The 21,690-nt window shown below is 37.8% G+C and overlaps 1 protein-coding gene across 50 annotated transcripts in view; it reads left to right on the forward strand.

Annotated features, from left to right (window-relative positions):
- The window catches only part of ZBTB20 (zinc finger and BTB domain containing 20), a 1,002,935-nt gene that overhangs the window by 832,177 nt on the left and 149,068 nt on the right, over window positions 1–21,690 (forward strand). For 4 of the 50 annotated variants that reach the window (XM_072616784.1, XM_072616782.1, XM_072616785.1 and 1 more), the window contains exon 1: window positions 115–484. The exons of the other annotated variants lie outside the window; for them this stretch is intronic. The gene's annotated coding sequence lies outside the window, so the exon portion shown is untranslated. Of the gene's footprint in view, window positions 1–114; window positions 485–21,690 lie in introns of those variants that run through there. 50 annotated transcript variants of the gene reach the window in all.

Consider the following 21,690-nt stretch of genomic DNA (forward strand, 5'->3'; position numbering starts at 1 on the left):
CTCTCTCTCTCTCTCTCTCCCTCCCTCCCTCCCTCTCTCTCTCTCTCTCCCTCTCCCTCTCTCCCTCTCTCAACCCCCCCCCCCCCCCCCCCCCCCCCGTCTCTTGCTCTACTGTTTTTTTTTCTCTCTCTCTCCTAAACGTGGTCTGCTTGCTGATGGCAGAATGGCACTCGGAGATTTGTGCATTGTGTCTGGTTTCCTACGGGCAGGCTGACCCAGTGCCTCCAGGGACTTATCAATAGACCACTCAGAAGAGACAGAGACAGGAGAAAGGAGGAGGGGTGGGGGGAGAGAGAGAGAATCAATATCAAGAATAGAAGGAGCTCCGAAGCCATTTTTTTTTTAAAGAAGTATCGGGACTTGGGAGAGGGTGACAAAGAAGGTTTTTCAAAGAGGCAGTGGAGGAGGTTCTAATAAATTTGGAAGGAAACAGTTCCCTGTCTTGGGAAAAGGAGAACTACTGACTGATTAGCATTCACACCAGGTATGAGATGTTCGCTACCCCTTATCACCATGTCGCAACCGAGATGGAAGCGGTTGGGTTTTTGTTTTTTTGGTTTTTTTGGTTTTTTTGGGAGGGGGAAATGGACGGACGGGGAGGGGGGAGACCTAGCTTGTATTTTGCTATGTTTGTTGTGGGGGGCTGTCGGGGGACTGGAGGAAAGAAGCTATGGGCATTTATGTGATGGAAGTAGAAAGAATGGAAGCAGTGCGGGGGGGTGGGGGGGAAGAAGAGTATGGAATATGTTACTGTCTCCTCTGTCTTTGTGCACCCCCGGGGGGTTACCCAAGTTCATTTCTAGCAGGTGGATTGAGAAGGGAGTTACTTAACGCTTGACCGCCAGTTTTGAAAAAAAAAAAAAAAGAAAAGAAAAAAAGCTGCTTCCTATGTCTATTAAAGGAAGCTCCAATTCTCTCTCTCTCTCTCTCTCTCTCTCTCTCTCTCTCTCTCTCTCTCTCTCTCTCCCTCTCTCCCCTCACACTCTCCTCTCTCCCCCTCCCTATCCCTCTCTCCCCCTCTCTCTCTTCTCCCTCTCTCCCTTTTTTTTTTCCTCCTAACCAGACAGCGGGAGGGTTTCTGGCTCCCAGCCAGCCCAAAAGCCTCTAAGTGTTTTGCACTTGTTTCAGGGAGTCGCTGCCCGGGGATTTTTCAGCATTTTCACTAGAGAACAAAGAGTTCTTTACAAAAGAAAGGGGGTGGGGGGTGATGGGGGGGAGTGAGCTTAATGTCTGATATATGTTTTTCTATTTTTATTAGTATTTTTCCTTAAAAGGGACGGGAGCAGAACATTGGCTCTATAGAGACACAAAGACATTCAGTTATCTTCCCTCCCCCCCTCAAAAATATGTAAAATTTAAAAGAGGGAAGATCATTTGAGTTTTTATATTGCTCATTTCTCTTATAATCTCTCTAAATCCAACCGTTCCTATATTGAGTTTATGCTATTTTTAATCTCACAATAAAAGTTGTTCAGGATGAAGCTTCTCTCACCCCTATATCACTGCCTCACTTCTCTACCTTTCCTAATTCTCCAAAATATTGTGGAGGAAAAGAAAAGCTAGGCAGAAAATCAAGTCACAGTGGAGAGAGCCCACTGTGACTTCTGCCACTTAGGTAAAAAGTTGATCATATCTTAAGGTTCCCAAAATTCAGAAGAGAGGTATATCCATCCATTCATATCAGTTTTTCTGCCCATTTGCTTAAAAGGCATCTCTTGTTCATTGTATCTGTTGTTTAAGGTAGGAGGTAGGGGTATTTTTATTTTAGTTTCTCCCTAATTGCCTAAATGACAACACACCTCTGGAGAGACTGCTTTCTCTGTCCTTAATATGCTTACTTCTGTTAGGCTTTCAAAATAGTTCTACTTGTTTTTAGATTTATACTTCCATCCATTTGCTTTTTTTAAATATTTCTTCAGTATTTTCATTTTAACAAACAGACCAGCCTAATTTACAAATTAATGCTCCAGCAATGAAAAAGATGCTGAAATTTTAATCATATATAGTATGTAGAAAAATATTGCCACAATTCCATACTCAGTATATTTTGTATATTTGTACTTATAACTGAGGTTCAAGCTTCTACATTGTTGAATCACAAACTTAAGAAAATCTTACTTTTCTAAGTCTTCCCTATATATTACCTGTTTGTCATTTTAAAATATTTAAAAGTGTATAATAGACACATAACAATATGACAACTCACACATGTCATAGCCTTCTCCCCCTATATCCCAAACATGTGTTATATGAAATAATATAACTAGAGATAACTATTTTACCATGCAGAAAGCAGTTATGACAGTTGTTTTGTGGATACCAAAACTCTTTCCCTCCCTTCTATGCATTGAAAATGTATTAACATCCCTGGAGAGATGGACCAAGAATGGAGGAAAAAATATAAACATATTTTTACACATTTATATAATACATTTATGTAACTATTCCTTGAGAATCTAATGTATTACATTGCACAGTGAAACGCATAGTCAGAATATCCTTCTGATTGGGAAGTGTGAGTGTCTTATGTTAAGAGTAACTTGATAAGGAGGAGTCTTTGGGGGAAACCTTACTGTGTGTATATTCATTAACTCAGTAATGACCCTCAGAACGAAAAAGATAGATGGCCAGTGTTAGGAGTTTTAAAGAGGTTAGAATTGGGAGAACTTTTGAAAAATATAAAAATTTCCCCTGTGGCTTGCTTTTAGAAGTATGATTTTTTTTCCCAGGGTTGTAGGAGAATGCAGAGTTCTGTCACTTTCAGACTTTAAAAAAATATATTTTTGAACTGTTTGCTGTGCTTTTATTTTTGCTTAAGGAGTTGGGGGAGGGGCAGCACTTTTCAAAGAAAGTCAACAAAGCAGAAGAGAAGAAAGTCCGACTGTAAAGTTTCACATTTGGAAGCAAGAGCTCCTTTTTCCTCCTGAAACTCTTTTGTTGCTGTAGGCTGATAGGCTTGGTTTTTTTTTTTTGGTTTTTTTTTTAATGTGACCAGAGGGTCAGGGAAAAGGGATAAGGGGAGAGAGTTGGTACTTAGAACTCCACAGACTCTCGATCTCAACTAGAAGGTATCTTCCATCAGCTGTCTCTGTTGCCAGAAGTACAGTGAAAGATGATAGCTGTCTTTCTGGGATTCTTCATGGACCTGACCTGAGAGTAACACATTCACAGTAGAGGAGAAAAGCAAAAAAAAAAAAAAAAAAAAAATAGAGAATGAGGAAAGAAAAGCTCTTTGAGCAGGAACACACTGGCTCTTTCTTCCTGTAGGCAATCCGCTCCAGTTCTTGGCGACGTGTCCTGCACTATCAGATATCATATGACTTTTTATTTGGACTCCTTTTAGGAGAATGGCCTGTTAGGATTCTGTTTGTTTTCTTTTATTTAATTTCCTTCTCCCCTCACCCGCTAGTTGTGTCTGTCCTTATGTGCATATGTGTGCGTGCATTTTCTTTATCTCCTGTTTTTTGTTCTGTTCTACTGATGTTTCATTTAAGAAAAAAGCTTTAATTATTTCAATATACTGTTTTAATCATCTGCCAGAAAGAAATTTCCATTTTAACCTTTCTTCAGTCCATTTTTAAACACATCCATCATCAAGCTATATTTCTAAAATCCCTTTTATATTATCTCTGTCCCATGTCCTCCACTTAACAACCCTCTTCCTCGTCAGCATTCATAGTGGAGTAAGTTAGGAAACACCTGTGTCGGGCTGCAAGGACTTTCAGGGTATAATCAACTTCTTCCAACCTATCCAGGATTACTTTCACTTTTATAAACTTTTTAAAAATTGATTTTTTTTTGGCCCCATCTGCTGAACTTGAAAGCCTCGTGGATAGTGAGTAATCTGTCTGCTGGGCTTTTCTGTGTCCAGATGAGCACCACTGAAAATTGTCAGCTGCTGAAATTCTTTCAGTGACTTAAGAATTAGGTAAGAGATTCAGATAAGCACTGTGATGTCTACTGCTCAAGCAAGATTTGGGGATAGAAGGTAAAATGAAATGCTTATAGTTGTTAATGGAGAAAAAGGAGAGGAATTTGGAGTCAGGGATGACATAGATATTCCTGCCGCAATTAATAATCTAAAACCTTCTTTTATAAAAATTTTATTTTTATAATCTGCCGTTTAGCTAATTGATATGTAATTGTACTCTCCACTATGCCTACTATTAAAAATGAATGAACTGTGCTGAAATTATTGTTCGGTTATCTGAAATTTGCCATGTGCTTTTCCCCCCCAAATTTACAATAATCAAATTTCAACTTGAAAAAAAGAAAAGATTTCTAGATTGAAATCTCATCATGTCCACATTAACCCCAATATGTGCATATGTTTGTAGTTGCATAAGGAGTCATTTTTGTGTGACAACAACAGTATTTCAATTAAATTTGAGATGAATATTTTCCTCTCAGAGCCCAGAATTTGTAGCTCCTTTCAACTTTCTTTGAAATGGTCTTTTTCCGGGTAGAAAATTTTTATACACTATCTTAGTCTGAGTTAAAATGTTGAAACTTTGAAGAAAACCCACTGTACCCTTTTTAGGGATATCCAAGGTTGGGGGGAGAGACAGAGAGAGATAACTTGTTTTTTTGTTCAGTTAACATTTTTCCAACCCTTTTTTAGGCAACAGAAAACTTGAAAACAGCTTTGCCCTCAAACGCTAAGCCTGGCATAAATTAGAAATGTTAGTTTTGCCTCAATTGAAGAAATTTGTTTTTGAAAAAAATTTATGATTTTTTTTTCCAATTGTTTGCTGAGCATGCGCTGTATGTGACTTTATTCATAGTTTTTAACACACTCCAAAGTGCAATGTTCTGAATGGCCACAGGTAAGGCTGTTGGTTTGTATGAGCCTTCTTAGAGCTACTCAGCTTTCCAGTAAGGAGAAGGGAAAGAGCTGAGGTTTAAAGCTGGACACCCTCTTAGATACCATATAGCAAAAGTATATTCCCCTATTAAAGCTTGCTTGCACGTTATACTTAGGGTAAGTACTATTCAACTTTCCTTTTGTATAGAAGTAACCTCATTAACTTTAAAACTTGGTGTTAGCACAGTAGGCAAGGACTTTTTTAAGTAAATGAGATAATCAACTCAGATAGGAATTTTGCAGATTTTTTAAAGGCATCTATTGCAAAAAAATTTGGGGAGACAGGAATGTGTCATTGAAGTGGCACAAGCTATGTGCTTAACAGAGCAGAGATGTGCTAGTCTGAACATGCCTGATCTCATCTGGAATTGAAAGCTAAATCTAGGTGGGCCTGCATAATACCAGAATAGGAACACATGTATCTTTTGTGTAATCTTTTTTTTTTTTGTTTTTCTTTTTTTTTTTTTTACCCTGCCAGGAATCCAAAAGGGCTCTCTTAAGACAAAAGAAGCAGGTTTTCCTCTGGCTCAATATGTAGCCTGGCTGCTTTTGGAGACATGCATTTTCTTTATTTTCTTTCTTTCTTTCTTTCTTTTTTTTTTTTTTTTGCTGGAATATATACTCTTCTGTTAGTAATTTTAAATAAGTTTTCTTTTTTCAAAATGCCTTATCTCTATTAACTCTATATGATATTTCCTCACTTGGTTACTTTCTCTAATTTTGCGCTGCCCCTATCAGTCATTGCAATTTTTTATTTATCCTTGCCAGAATGTACTCATTCATTAGCTATGGCATTATAATCATGACAGAGATAGAGCTTTTGTGCTCGTACCCCCTTTTCAGGCGTTTATAAGTTTCCAAACAAATTACCTTTTGAGGTGAGATTTCTCATACTTGTTCTCAACTGAAGGGTGAAGTTGTCTTAAAGCTTGAAGAAAATCCAATTAGCCGTTTTTTGAGGTCTGAACAATTTAATAAGTGGAAATGGAGTTTTTGACAAAATACTAATAGGAATGCAACGTTTTAATAATTTGTTTTTCTTTTAGTGCTTTAAAACTAGTCAAAAAATTGCAAGTCAAAAAACAGAAAATACATAGGTTAAAGCTGAAATTTGAATCACATAATTTTTAAAAAGTCAAAAGTCTGATTCTCTAACAGCTACGGTACCTGATATTATTACCTTAAACAGGTATGACTTATATGAAGAAACATTTGCATATTCGTATTTATATATTCTTTTTATTACATAAAATGAGGCATGGTTATTATTTATGCCCAACTTTATATTTTGTTGATTTTGGCCCAGTTAAAAATTTCCACACTATTGCATTCATATAAGTTTTTGCATACGTGGGCAAATATTTGTTGAGTTATATTAAATCTAGTAATTTATCTTTATGTCAGTTTTTAATGTATGCTTATGATCTTAAAATGTGCCCACATTCTAAATCTATATGTTGATAACATGTTTACCTTTTAATAGAGTTTGAATTTTTCCTGTCATTTTGTTACTGTTTAAAATCCTTCCTTGAACCAACTAGAAGTCATTTTCAATTTTTTATTTAAATTATAGCTTCAGTATCATTTTTTTAAAAAACACATAAATTTGTTACCTCCTAGAAAGCCCTCAAACAAGTATGAGAAATCATTTCTACTTCGTTGCTCCCTTGATCATTCTTCTACCCCCATCACAACTATTCCCCCTTCAAGATGTTGTGATGACTTTTCTGATCAGAGAACAAGGAAATACCAAAGAAAATTTGTGGGATGTGTTGCAAAGGCTTCCTTCCCTAGTGAGATAAGCACTTTTTTTTCACTAAAATACCACCCCCATTTTTTTTTGTTTGTGACTTTTTTTTTGACTTGCTGAAGCATATCCCCATAATCTTCAGATGCCATAGCAAATTCCCAGTGACACAACAATAATCTACAGCTGGAGAGAACAGAGTAAATCCGAAGACTACATACTTACCTAGAGAGTATCCAAGCCAGGAGCTCTTCTCTCCTCTAACTAGCTTTACCTGTACTGCTTAGACTCTAACAGATGCACCAAGTCTGGAACTTTCCCCTCACAAACCAACTTGCTCCTTTTGCTCCCCACATAAAAGCAGTCACATCTCAGTGTTCTCTAATATCTAAATATGAAAAGCTTTGTTTTGGAGGGATGAGGTTGGTGGGGGGGAGGCTTGGAAGGAGAAGGGCCTTTGAGAAAAGAATGCATAGTACTGGCACCTTACCCAAAATAACATGAGGCTCAAAGTCTTAGTGTGTGGCTGACCCACCTTTCACTATAATCTTTTCATACTTTACCAATTAGGCAGGGTTAGAACTTGTTTGTAGCCGAGGGTAGGTAATTGGCAATACTTAGATACTAAGAATGATTTAACTAATTCAGCAGGTGGAGCTCTTCCCTCTAAGTCTTTATTTAAACTGGTGTCCCATTCTGGTTTTAAAGTCCTTTGCTTCAGGGTGTGTCATCTTTAAAATGTAAAACTTGATTCTTAGGCAGTTATGGTGAGAGATTTCTTGGTAGTTTTTCTAAGAAATGACATGTACATCCTAATATCCTAGACATTAAGAAAAGAGCTAATTATATTCTGTGTATTCTAAATTTCTCTTTATAGTCAGTGGTACTATGTAGTATTAATTAAAGCTCAGAAGTAGCTGTTGGGGGGTGGGGGTGGAAGACGGAGAATCATAACTAAAATAACAGATTTACAAAGCTATTGAGATTGTCCTTCCTAAAAATGATCAAGGCTATTTGTGCTATCTATGACCTCTATTGGATTCTGAAGTAGAATCTTCATCCTGCTTTAGCATTTTGTTTCATCATAGTTAGCCTGTACCTAGCAGTAAAGTCACAAGTTCTGGTCATGATAATGTGACACAGATAAAGGCATCTGGGTTGGATAAGGTGCTTTTATTGGAGCTAAAACATTTTCAGCAATAATTTGAAATTATGTTTACCATCAACTCCACTTTTTAAATAATATGTTACTTAAATTTGATACAAAACTCCTACAAAATTGAAATTGCTACTTGTTTATTTCAAAATTAATTGAAAATGTTAATAACCAAAAAATTTCCTGCCATTGTGACATCTTCCTCAGAATAAGTTTGATCATGTCTTTTCCTAATGCTGTGAAGGAAATGTATATGTATTGTATGTAATAAATTATCTTCTTTAGTAGAATCTCTTCTCACAGATTGGAGGTATTACTGAACATCTCTTGTTAAATCTTGATAAGATCATTTGGCCAAAGTAGAACTAAGGCTGGCGTGAATACAAAAAGAAATAGCATTTTTAAAGGACTTGGATTTCCTTTGCTTACCACGTGTCTGATTCTGATCCAGTCCAGGGAAATAGGGAGGATGAGACGAAATTATTCCTAAGCAGCCGCCGTAGGCCAAACACTGAAACAATGCCAACCTGGACCAATCAGGCTGGCCTTTCGGAAGATACATGCTTTTGTTCAACACTTCCATGATGGGGGCAGGGGGAATAGGGGGCAGGAAGCCCTTGAAACTACATTTGTATGGATGACTTCTCTCTAATTTGAATGAAGTCCATGGAAGTAAACTCAAAGATTTTCATTCTTTTTTTTCCAAAGTAAAATGCTGTATTTTCTTGTCCAGTTAAAGATCTTTGAATGTTATACTCTGACATCTTTTGAACAAAACTATCCTTTCACATTTAAACAAGTGAAAAAACAGCTCATAGGGAGCAAAGAGTAAAATTGATGGAAACTCAAAATCAATTCCAAACCCATTTCTGGCATGATGAGAATAACATTTGTGCTGTGTTTAAAGCAGTTTAAAACAAGAAAAATGATAAAATGATCAATATACTTAGGGCCAAAAATAACCAGGAGAGAACAATCTGTAATCCAGTCTCAGACCTGAAACCCAACACTTTTGATTAAAACTGAAAATAAATGAATGTATCTTTTCTAAGGTATCATTTTAAATCTGAAAATATTAACACCAACAAAGATGTGCCTGAATTTTAAGACCCTACACCCCCCCCCCTTTTTTTTGTGCTATGTCCCTAGAGTCTGGCCAAATGAAACCCTGTGTACTTATCATGTCAGAATTTGTTGGGTTATGCCTATCTTTCATCGCCACATACAAAGAAAATACATAATGGTAAGGTGGTATCTATATTACCCTTCCACCACCCTGATAATCTTGTGGGATAATGGGCCATAGCCACGATAGAAAGATTGTTTTTTAGCTGTTTGAAAAAAGGCCATGAAAATGGAGTACTTTTGGCTGCTGAAGAAGAGTTTTACTATCTCTTTGAAAGCATGCTAGAGTCTATCCAAGACCAAATTGTACATATGCACACCAGGGGCCAAGTTTGGGTAGGGTAAAAGGCTAAAAGAATTTGAACTTAAGGCTTTAGGAACAGATCAAAGCCTCTACCCAGGTGGAAACCGGAGAAAGCATATGATTTTGCTCCAATGAATAGTTTGCTGCAAATTTCCCTGAGGATTCAGTGTGATAATAAGGGAAGAGGACTAAGAGACTTTGATGCAAGTTTTAGTCATCATTCACCTTGGGAAAATGACACAACCTATTCAGGCCTTAGTCAACTCTTGTAAAATGAGGGACTTAAAGTAGATGACTTCCAAAATCTCTTCCAGTCCTAAAATTCAGTGATTCTGTGTTATAACAATAGTCTGTTTGGATTGTTCAGTATGAAAATGATTGTAAAGAACTATACGTACATTTGCTTACAAAGTTTGTATGGTTTTTAATAGTTTACCAGTTAGCTGTTATTTTTAAGTTTATGCAATGTGTCTTGAAAAGAGAGTTAAGTGCTAATGTTGAATCACAATTTTAGGACCAGGAGAGTTTTCATGAGTTTGTGGACTCTAATTTTTAGTTTTACACTTGAGGAAGCTGGGAGCCAGAGAGGTTAAATTACTTGCTCTGGTCACAGAGCTATACTTAGTAGCTATTTAGTCTGGAAAGAACCTAGCTCTGCTGACTATAATGGCAGTGTTCTTTCTAAGTCACCACATTGTTGTCCCTTGCCTTAACATCTGAGTAAGAAAAATGGGGCAGGGTGTTTAATAAAGGAAGTAAAGAAGGGGATCAGTCACCCATTTTCTTGCTATGATTTGTGCCTACATAGGGCAAATGATAAGGCTACTAAGGATATAGAGAACTGAAATCTCAAGGGAAAGAAAGGAAATTTGGGAAGATAAGGGAAAACCTATGCTCACTGGTCCACCCCCTTTCCATTTTAGCAACTCAACAGAAATGAGATGCTTGCATTCCTTTCAGATCATATTTGCTCTCCTTATCTCCTCCAGGGCAATGTAAGAAAATACATATTATGTGATCAACTGATCATCAGTGGATTGGGAGAGGATTTCTTATTGCACGGCTTTCTTTCTTGATGTATCATATCTTATTCCAAAGGTAATCCAGGCATCAGAAGTGATCAGAGGAGCCTGGTCCATCTAAGGATTTTGAACAGTTCACTATGGATTTTTTTTCCATATTCATACACCCCACATCTGTGGCAATGAGAATGTCTCAAATTGAGAATGATAAATTAGCTTGCGTGTGTTCAGCCATTTGCAGTAGTGTCCAACTCTCTGTGACCCCATTTGGAGTTTTCTTGGCAAAGATACTGGAGTGGTTTGCCATTTACTTCTCTAGCTCATTTTACAAATGAGGAAAATGAAGCCAGCAGGTTTAAATGACTGGCCCAGGGTTGCAAAGCCAGTAAGCATCTGAGACCAGATTTGAACTCAGGTCTTTCTGACTCCAGGCCCTGGCACTCTATCCACTGTACCATTCAGTTTGGGGACTGTCAAAGTAGGAATATAGAGTATAAAAGTATATGTAACTACTTCAAAAAGGAATATGAAAAAGTGGCCCTTTAATAAGTTTATATTTAACTGGTCCTTTGTGGTTACAGTAAGTGATGACAAATCTAAAAGGAGATAAATGATGTGAAAAGGGTTCAGGGAAAACAGGGGGATGTCGACAAAAGTATTTGCGGACAAAAGTATTTGCCGAAAGCAGGAACAATAATACACAAATTGACTTTAATTAGGCATTAGTCCTATCCCTTTGGGAGAATAGCAGGTAGTTGAAAGGAGAACAAGGGTCAGGGTTGGGTTTAGTACTTCAGTAATAGTTTCGACTTTGCAAGAGTAATGGTGTTGGCATCAAGAAAAGAAAGTTTTGCAAATTTCTGTGTGTGCACTTGCTGTTACTGGTGTTCCTGGTGGGTGGCTGAATCATCCTGATGGCATTCAACAGGAACCAGCTGCTGAGAATATTAAAATGCAAGCATTTATTCCTCTAGAGAGACAGTAGCATCTGCAAAGTTTTCCTATCTTGATAGTACAGATAATCCCAAAGAGCATTCTCTAGTAGTTTTAACTGTATTCATTTATGCATTTTTTTTAAGCTTTATCTTCAGGATCTCAAACTCTTCTAGAAAGAACTCAATGCCAAGTTGCAGAGGCAAATTGTGGGCACTTTGGTTAAAGATATGTTAGTGTCCCCTGTAGGCTTCTCCTTAAGATGGATCTCATAGTGGGAGAACCCAGTATTTACCCCAAATCTTGTTGTTGAAAGAAAGTTCAGCTTATACTCAACTGGAACCAATGACCTCCATCTCTGCAAGGGCAAAGTGTTTATAAGGTCTTAGTAGACTCATCTGAAGATAGGTTCTAGAACTTCTCTTACTTCTCAGTTGTAAAATTAGCACAATTTTATTATCTTGGTTGCTCTCTTTGTCTGAAACTGACAACATGATGTGTGTGTTTGTGTGTATTTGTGTGGGTATGTGTGGGTGTATGCGTGAAGGGTTGGGAGTATTGTTGGACTCACTAACCTACCAGGTCTTTTTCATCTCTAATATCTATGAATAATGTATTGAATTGATGGAAAAAAATGTTGAATATGTTCATTATGAATTATACTCACTGGTGTGTTGCCTAGCATATAAAAGAGCAAAGCAGTTGCAGCAGAACTAGTTCCTTACAATAAATGTACTGGTACGACAGAGCTCTGGATCTCTTCCTATTCCACTGTGTGTCATCCCCAAACATCATGCTGTACATGATTGACAACTGCAGACTCAACACCTGATAGGAAGACAACTAGCCAACATTCTGACAGGATCTTGTATAGGTCCAGACAGGGCCTGGAAACCTTCCTCAAGCAAGTTTATTGATGACTTTTATTGTGATGTGACAGGGTCAGGGAAGCTTTTTATCGTACATTAGGTTCTAAACAGAAGAGACTTTCCTGAGGTTACTGATAACTTCCTTATGGAGAATCACCGAAACCAATCAGCTAGTGAGTGCCACCGAAATGTTCTCATGCCAGGGGGTTTACAGAGACTACAGTCTGTCATCAAAAGTTTGTTTTGCTCTTGCCCCTAATTAGAAAGTTATAATGACACCACCAGGTCAGTGGAAGGGAGGAGCATCGTAGGTAATATAAAACAATTGATTTATGTCTTCCCAGTACACCATTTGATTTCTTTTGTGACAGATTTGCCTTTCTATTTATGTTGTGCTTAGGATAATATAAAAATAAGGTTGCGTTTCCTGAGCATGCAGCAACTAACTTTAAGTGATAGCAACCTAGACAGATGTCTGCTGTGGCTGAACTCAAAGTCTTGGATTTTTAAATATCCTGTGCATTATCTGCAAAGTAAATAGAGTTGACTATAATACCAAAATTGCATCCAGTTTTGCCCTGCTTGAAAGATGATTTAATACCATGTATATCCTCTGAGTTAATTTATCCAAAATAAGATAGTATAATCAAAGATCTAAGAGCTAAGGTTATACAGCTCTTATGTACTGCTAAAGAACCATTCCAAATTAAGCAGCCCTTACTTAAAAAATTTTTTTAATTAAACAAAATTTAAAAGAAGTTTTTCCCCCCTGCTTTTTCACTATGGAGAACAATGAGAGGGCAATAGGTTTCCTCATAAAGAAAGACTTGCTTTTCATTGCAGTTTCAAGGCTTGTGTAGTCTTAGAAATAGGAAAAATAGGACCATCATTCTGAAAGCTGAAATGAATGTAAAGATCATCTATCTAGTCCATACCTCTCATCTAACAGATGAGAAAATTAAAATCCAAAGAATTTAAGGGGGCTTACTCAAGATTGTCGGTAACCCAGAAGAATCAGGATGCAAGTACAAGTGACTCCTTATGAGGTATATTTCAAGACCACCTATCTCAGTTTTGTTTTGTTTAGTTTTCATAATGGAAAACCAACTGCTCTTTTAATAGGCTTCCCTATCTTTAGTTACAACTCTAAATTCTATTGGCTAGATCCTTTACTTATGCTTTTTGTAGAGCTAAAGGTCAATGTAATTCTTGAAGAACAGCTTTAAACCCTAGATTTACCACATTTTGCAGAGTTTGTAAGCAGTCTTAAGGATCTTAAAGAAGCTATCCTATGTTAGGAACATAGTAACTTGTAAAAGTGAGCCATACTGACAACATGCAGGTGGTAGCACAAATACCTATTTTGTCAGACATCTTGCCCAGCTTCACTGTACTTTGGAGGTGAAGTTACGTACCCTCTCCCGATTCTTAGCAGGGTATATTTGTTAAATTGCTAAAGTATTTACATTTTCCTGCTTAACTTCATAGAGATGTTTTAAATATTGAGTACAAGAGAAATATGTATGTGCCATACCTATATAATGCATATATTATTATGTAAAAGGTAAGATTAATTAGCAGATTAGTGAACTAGGATTTTACTTATACTTCACTTGTAAAGAGTAGTCATGTTATGACTATTATGGAAGTCATTTACAAAACTACACATGTATGGCCTATATTGAATTGCTTGCCTTCTCAGTGGGGATGGGTGGGGAGGGAGGGAGGAAAAGAAGTTGGGACTCAAGAGTTTTAGGAGTGAAGGTTAAGAATTGTTTTTGCATACAACTGGGAAATAATAAATATAGGTAATGGGGTGTAAAAATTTATCTTGCCCTACACGACAAGAGAGAAGATAGGGATAAGGGAAGGGAGGGGTGTGATAGAAAGGAGGACAGACTGGGAGAAGGGGTAATCAGAATGCACTGCATTTTGGGGTAGGGGAGGGGAGAAATGGGGAGAAAATTTGGAACTCAAAATTTTGTGGAAATAAATGAATGTTGAAAACTAAAAATAAATAAATAAACATTAAAAAATAGAAAAAAGTAATCCTGTTAGTTTAAGAAATATGCTCTGCTTGCTAAGACTAGATAGTTTCTTTAAAATTTAAAATTTTGTTGAATTCTACCAAGGTTGTATTTACATTCATGGACATTGATGGCTTGGATCAAGGAAGAGTACTCTTTTTTAAAAAATGAATTGTTTGCTTTAGCAATGGAAATATAAAAGAACACTAATTCAAGAAAAGAACCCTAATTCAAGAGGGTACATGTTGATCTAGTAATGATGTGTAATTATATGCAAAATGATGAAAAAAGAAAATTAATGGTAACTTAAAAATAATCTCTACATTAGGTGTACAAATAGTAGGAGAAAATGATAAAACACAGTAAATTCTTTCAGTTAACCAGTTTTTCAACATGCATTTACTAAACACTTACTGTATACCATGCTAGGTGCTGGGGATACCATTACTAAGAATGAAACAGCCCCTATTCACAAAGAGCTTACCTTCTAATGCTAAGGAAAGGAAGACTTCAGTGTACCTGAAATGTTGAAAATCCTTGAGAGACTAGATAGGTATTTAGGCAGATAGATATATAGATAGATAGATGTATATACACTGGTTGTGTTACTATAATTTTTATGTGACCCATAGTGGGCACTTTATTTCTTTTTTCCACCTTATTCCTACACCATGGGTGTAGTTACACACACACACACACACACACACACACACACACACACATACACACACACATACACATACAACCTTGCCTCAGTGAAATGATATGGAAAATGATATGGAAAACGCATGTTAAAAGGGAAAAAATGCAATTTGGTAAAGACGACTGTTAGCCTTTTAATAGCTGCTTTCTTCCCATTCTAAGCATTCAGGTTAGAGGAACTTAGATCCAAAGGAGAATGAAGTCATAGCTTGAAATTAGAATAATAAATTCTGCCTTTTAGGGAAAAAAAAAAACAGGTATAGAGTGCTGTCAGTGGGACAAGTGAATTTCTCCTGAGCTGTGACCTGGTTATCCTGTTTCCTCTTTTTTTTCCCCAAACTGAAAATAATTATTATGGCTAATTCAACTGTTCGTTGTAGCCCACTGACTTCAGCTACATCTATCATAATCTCCCTTCCATCTTAATGACCTTTTGTTGTTTCCTTTATCACTATGCTCTTTTGATCCCTTCAACCAAGTTTGATAGTTTGCTTATGTTAGGGAGACCTGGCAACTCAGAGCCTTTAGAAGTAAAGGAAAGGTTTTGCATGTCACATGCAAAATATCTTTATATTTATAGGCCTTTAATGCAGAAAGAAAGAAAAAGTATCTCCTGTAAACCAAGAGGACTTTTTCTTAAACTAACTTCACTCCTATCACACAAGCTCTCTGATGAGATCAAAGTAGCTAATTACCTGGTTTTGCTATGAGAATTCTACATAAATCTCTTTAGGGTGATTTTAGTCTATATAGTATTATCTCAAAGAACATTTTTTTTAAAAATCCCAGTCTTTTCTCCCCATTCTTCCAATGTCTGCACTTAGGTGATCACAGTCTAGTCTAGTTTTAGAAACAGCAAGGTGGTCTTTGAGGCAACCCAGGGGGCATAGCAGTTGGACAGCAGGATTTGGCGTCGGGAAGACCTATGGTCTGGTCTTCATTCTGACGCAGACTAGAACTCGCTACAAGAGATGTGGATGTTTTATGGACTATGAACTAAGGATCTTTCCAAAGAGGTGGAACACTATAATCCACTAGAGGTGGAAAACTATAATCTTCTAGTTCAGTAAGAGAGGTCTAGTGTTGAGGTCTAAAGTGGTAATAGAATTCCAGTTGACTGTACCCAAGTCAGACTGTATCCAAACTGTCATGTTTGAGACTGGGCACCATATTTTGGAAAGGATGTTGGTAACCTAGAGAGTGTTCAGAAGGGAATTGTAGGATTTCAAGATCATACCATATGAAGACTGGCTACAGGAGCTGAGGATGTTTAGTGTGGAGAAGGGAAGACAGGGAGTACATGAAAGCTATCTTCAAGCATTTGAAGGATTCTCAGGTGGAAGACAGAACACAGAACTAGGAACAATACATGAAGGTTTCAAAGAGACAGTTTCAGGCTTTATGTATGGAAAAATTTCTTATTTAAATGAAGAGAGCCATCTAGAAGGAGAATAGTTTGCCTCAGGAAGTAATGGCTTGTCAAGTAGAGTCTATTCGACTACTTATTAAATATGTTGGAGAGGAGATCTTTGTTCAGTTTTTGAACAAGAAATTAGGTCTGAGGTTCCTTCCAACTCAGAAATTCTATGACACATTTATGAAAAACCTGAAGTATGAGGAATATTCTGTATTTACTCCCAAATCATTGGATTAAAATATCCTTACAGCCCTCAGCCAATAGGTACTTTATTTTTGAACCCTGAAGAGTACCAGTCTTTGCTACTTGCTAGCTAGCTCTGACTTGACTTCCCTTTCAGGGATGGCTGCCAGTGCCACTACTGGCTGCTTTTGGTGGGGGCTGGGGGTGGAAAAAGGGGTAAGCAAGGCAGTCAAGGTTAAGTGACTTGCCCAAGGTCACACAGCTAATAAATGCCAAGTATCTGAGGCCAGATTTGAACTAGGTCCTCCTGATTCCAGGGCCATTGCTCTATTCACTGCGCCACCTAGCTATGCCACCCTGACTCCTTTTATCCTTCATTGCATCCTTCTTTCCCAGGCCAATTCAGAGTCATCTGTTTACCTTCTTGAATTGGAATCCAGGGCTCTGCGTTTACTTGTGACATTCAACGTGAACCACTAGACAGTTCTGATTAGTTCTGAATTATCATCACTTCAAGTTGTGCCATAAAAAATGTAGAATAGAAATGGTCTTATGCATTCCCAGGGGGAGAAACATGCTGCAAATAGGAGTAATTATATAATACCTACCCAAAAAAATGGAGTGAGCAGAATCAGATAGCCAATATGTGTGTGTTCATCCTTCCTTGCCAAAGAAGACTATGCCATCAGAGAAATAATGACATAACTTGCACTTGACTTTGTTTTGAGTGAGGGAGAGCCATCTGAATCCAGTGACCAGATATTCATCAGGATGACTGGAGATGACCCAGGATGAGGCAGTTGGGGTTAAGTGACTTGCCCAAGGTCACACAGCTAGTGAGTGTCAAGTGTCTGAGGTGAGATTTGAACTCAGGTCCTCTTGACTCCTGCACTGGTGCTCTATCCACTCTACCACCTAGCTGCCCCAGATAGTCAATAAGTCACTTGGTCAATAAGCATTTACTAAGTGCCTACTAAGCAGAGGTAAGGACTAATCAAGGGAAGTAAAGAAAGAAACATTTGTAAATACCTACTATGTGTAAGGTACTCTGCAAAGCACTTTCTAACATTCTCTCATTTGATTTTCACAACTCTGGATACTGTTGTTATCTTGTCTTACATTACAGTTGGGGAAACTAAGGCAGAAAGGAAGTGTCTCGTCCAGGGTCATTCAGTTAGTGAATGTCAAAGGCCAAATTTGAATTCAGGTCTTTCTCACTAATAGCACAGCACTCTAACCACTGTGGCTTAGGAGATGATGATAATGTGATAGGAATCTGATCTACTTTTACTTAACAGAAGAATTTTTTTCTTTATTTTGTTTTTTTCCCTCTCTTTCTGGGGGATTCAGGAGGAGAGAGAAATTAAAAAACAAATAGGAAAACATAGATGAATTGGAAAAGGTTTAATGGAGAAAAGAAGCCTGTACTAGAAAGGCTAAGTTGAGCCAGGGATAGACTGAAGTTTTCTTTCAAACAAGTCCTGACATCCCAATTCAGGCATGACCAGAAGTAATAGAAAAGTGCCAAAAGCAGCAGAATGAAAGTGGGTTTTCTGTGGCCCACCAGCCCCTATCATGGCCCTGGGCAAAATGACAAAGTAAGTAGAAATCTTCACAGCAGCCTCACCATTCTTTTGTAACCCCATCGTCCTAGGGCCTTCTTTATGTTTACCCACTTCAAAGATCCTGCCAGTGAACAACTCCCCAGTTTCCACATTTCAAAATTACCAATATGTCCCCACACCATCTAAACTTCTCATGGAGATAATTTCAGTTATTTGTAGATCTGATCAAAATAATAAAGCATGAGAAGCAGACTGGCTTAAACTCCAATAAATTGGGTTGCATCCCCAAACAGAAGCTTGTTCAAGTCAAATCAAAATGCATTTATTAAATTCCTACTATGTGCCATGCTCTTTGTTAAGCACTGGAGATTAAAGAAAATGGCAGCAACAGTCCCTGCTCACAGCCTAGTGAGGAAGACAACATACACACATGCAATATAAACTGGAAATAATTTGGGAGGGAAGGTTGCCAAGAGAAATGACTCTCCATTTATGGAATACCGGAAAAGGGTGTGTGTGTGTGTGTGCGTGCATGTGTGCGTGTGCATGTGTGAGTGTGTGAGTGTGTGTGTGTGTGAGTGCGTGCGTGTGTGTGTGTGTGAGTGCATGCGTATGTGTGTGTGTGTGTGTGTGTGAGCATGTGTGTGAGAAGGATCTTCTAGTGCTTTGGTTTGCTGGGGAGCAAAATTAAAGAGAAAGTATCTTCACTATTTAGTCTATAACTGTCCACCATCCACTCATGGGTCTTTACACTCTCTGCAAGTGGTTCAGCACCCACAGAGGGATCAGTAAAAAGCAAAGTTATCATCCGAGGCGGGAGCGGGTATAGATACATCTCTGCCATGAAGTGGAGGACAGAGATTGCTTCCCCGGCAGTTTCATTTTTCCCTCTTCCTCCCTTGTTATTAAAATGAGGATAAGACAAAATATCTGCAATTTGACCAATCTGGGGGAAGTCTTGGGTAACCAAGAGTCAAATTGACAGGGTTATGAAAGTAGGAAATTCAGACTAAAAGCACTGCTTTGCTATAGCATGAGGCTCTATTTGTGCAGATCTCTAAGTATTTTGTAATCTGGGATGATCAGGTAGTAATTACTACCCTCATTTTACAGATGAGGCTAGGGAGGCTTGGAGGTGAAATTACTTTTTCCAGGTCACCCAACTCAGTGGCAGAGCTGAGCTACAAACGTTGGGGCCTCTGAGTTTCTGTTAGGAAAAACTGTCTTTCAGCATAAGTTCTTGTGAACACCTCGGAGGATATGTGGATACCCAAGCCAGTTTCTCCACTATTCCCTTTTGGTCATTTCCTGATTACTAGTTCTTCCATCAGTCTTTGAGAGAGAAAGTTATCACCGAATCAAAGAAAGACTGTAGAGTATTAGGGGAACATTAGCAGCTATTGAAAAGACATTTTGACCTATTTCTGTAGTTATCAATTTAATAGTATTTGCTGCCAAGAAATATACCAATCATGGGAGGGAGGCTGGATTGCACCAGCATCTCTTTCTCAAGCCTCCAGTTACAGGAGGGTGGTAATTCTAGTTAATAAAAGGGTAAATTTCAAACACATTTTAACTAAATCAAATTGTAGCGGGAAATATCTTATTACTGACGTTCAAGGCAACTCACAGCTGGTAACATTAGTCACTTATGTAGGCCCCAAATTCAGACTTTTCAGTATTTTCAGAGGAGTTTCTGGCAATGGCAGAGTTCCCAGGACACCTTATTATGTGGGAAGGAGAGATTTTAAGGTAATATTGGAGCCAGCATTAAATGAAAAAGAAATATTTTCTTTTTTCCTTTCGAGACTTTTTATAAACATTTCAGGTAATCAAGCAGTGTGTAAGTTGAGCTGAGTTGTAGATGGTTGTTAGCAAGCCACCTATAGCCATGAGTTTTCTCATTCCTTTTGTCTTAGTGGTATAGTAATGAATGACAAAAATTATTCATTTGGTTACCTGAAAGTTCTATGAAATGATTCCTAATACCTGTGCCATGAAGAAACAACAAGAAACAAGCAGAAATCTCTGTCTTGCTCATGCCTGTGACATCATTGTGGGACACTGAAATAATGTTGGAAGCAAAGGTCTTAGATATCACAATGTGTTGCAGATGGTTTACAATGAGCAAGTTTACTTCCCTGTCACTTCAAAGGAGTAGGGCTACCATATAACCCATTCTTACAGTTCATGCAAGGGCACCATAGGATAGTTAAGACCATGACATAACTAGATCACTCTAATTCTTTCAGAAACTCAATCCTCTTGGAATAAATCCAATCCAGACCAATGTTAAAAATGAAAGCTATGCATAGTAGGTTGCCTTGCAGCAGAGGCTCAGTTATGTTTAGAGATTTCCTCTTGTTTACCTCCCCTCCTTTCCAGTCAGCTCATTTGGAATAGAAGAGGTGGTCTGATGTTTTCTTCTCTCCTGCATCCCCCTTGGATTTTTCTGAACTTTTTTTCCATGTGCCTAAATCGTTTTTTTTCAGAGAGATTAATTCTGACTTGGTTCGCCTACACTTTTTGAAGCTCTAAAAGCTTTCCATTGTGGCCAGATCGTTTCAAATACAGTATTTGGGGATGGAAAAAGAAAACTCTGCCCAAATGTAAGCATCATTGAATCAAAGAAAGCGTGTTTTTTTTTTTAACTGCATTCTTTTAGGATCCAGACAACCTTGAATCTGTTACAAAAGCACATCAGTAATTCCATCCTGTCTCTTAAAAAGACACACACACACACACACACACACACACGCACACACACGGTACATTGGAGTACTATTCGTGATAGTGCATAGCTAGAGTATCCAAATGGAATAACAAATGAAAGGGAGGGTGATTATGTAGATAAAACAGAGGCCTAGATGTCTGGACATCCACATTCTTTTCCCCACTGTTCCATGGGGATTTACCTTCTTGTATGAGTCCATTTCTGCCCTTCCTTTTACTACTTCTGTAAAGTACAGATTTCTGATTTTCTCTTTATGAGACTACCATGAAAATTTATTTGTCCTTTTAAAAAGCATTGTAATATTTCTTTATAAAAGGCACTAAATATTCTTGGACCAAGTATTACCAAGTAGGAAGGGTGAAGCACTCAATTCCAACTTAGTATAGCAACTCCCATCAGCAAAGAAAAAGACTCAGCTTTCCTAGTAAGGGAAGAATGTCATGCAATTACAACGCAAAATCCTAACATGATAATAGTAATCTAAATTTCTAGCATTGATGTAGAATGACTGACTCTCACCATGGCATCTAGCTGTCCACTTCTGAATATCAATTTTCATTTGACAGAAAACTTTCCCTTTTTTAGAAATCCACATGGTACCCATACTGCCTTCTTACATTGAGGTTATTTATGTGTGTGCCTCGTATGCGTAAAATAAATACCTGTCTCTTCCTCTTCATCACAGGGCTGTTAGGAGGTGGAATGAGACAATGTCTGCATAAAGTGCTATCAGCTCTGGGGTAAAACGCATCATCAGTCATGGCGTCTGATTGAAGGGCCTTTGCCAGTCTAGCATACAGAATTTTCCCCTTGATATTTTCTGAGCTTATTCATTTCCTTGAGAAGAAATACATTCATTATCTTTTAAACCTTTTGGTTAGGCCAAATGAGCTATGTGATGGCTACATTTTCTGTGCCTTTGGTCTAAGTGGAATGTTCCTCAAACTATACAGAAAATGGGTCTATCTAATTAGAAACAATTCTAAATATGATCCATATGGAAAAAGTTGAAGCAGATCATCTTAGTCCTAGGGCTGTATGA

This window comes from Notamacropus eugenii, chromosome 5 (genome assembly GCF_028372415.1).
Source record: "Notamacropus eugenii isolate mMacEug1 chromosome 5, mMacEug1.pri_v2, whole genome shotgun sequence".
In the NCBI taxonomy this organism is placed as follows: domain Eukaryota; kingdom Metazoa; phylum Chordata; class Mammalia; order Diprotodontia; family Macropodidae; genus Notamacropus; species Notamacropus eugenii.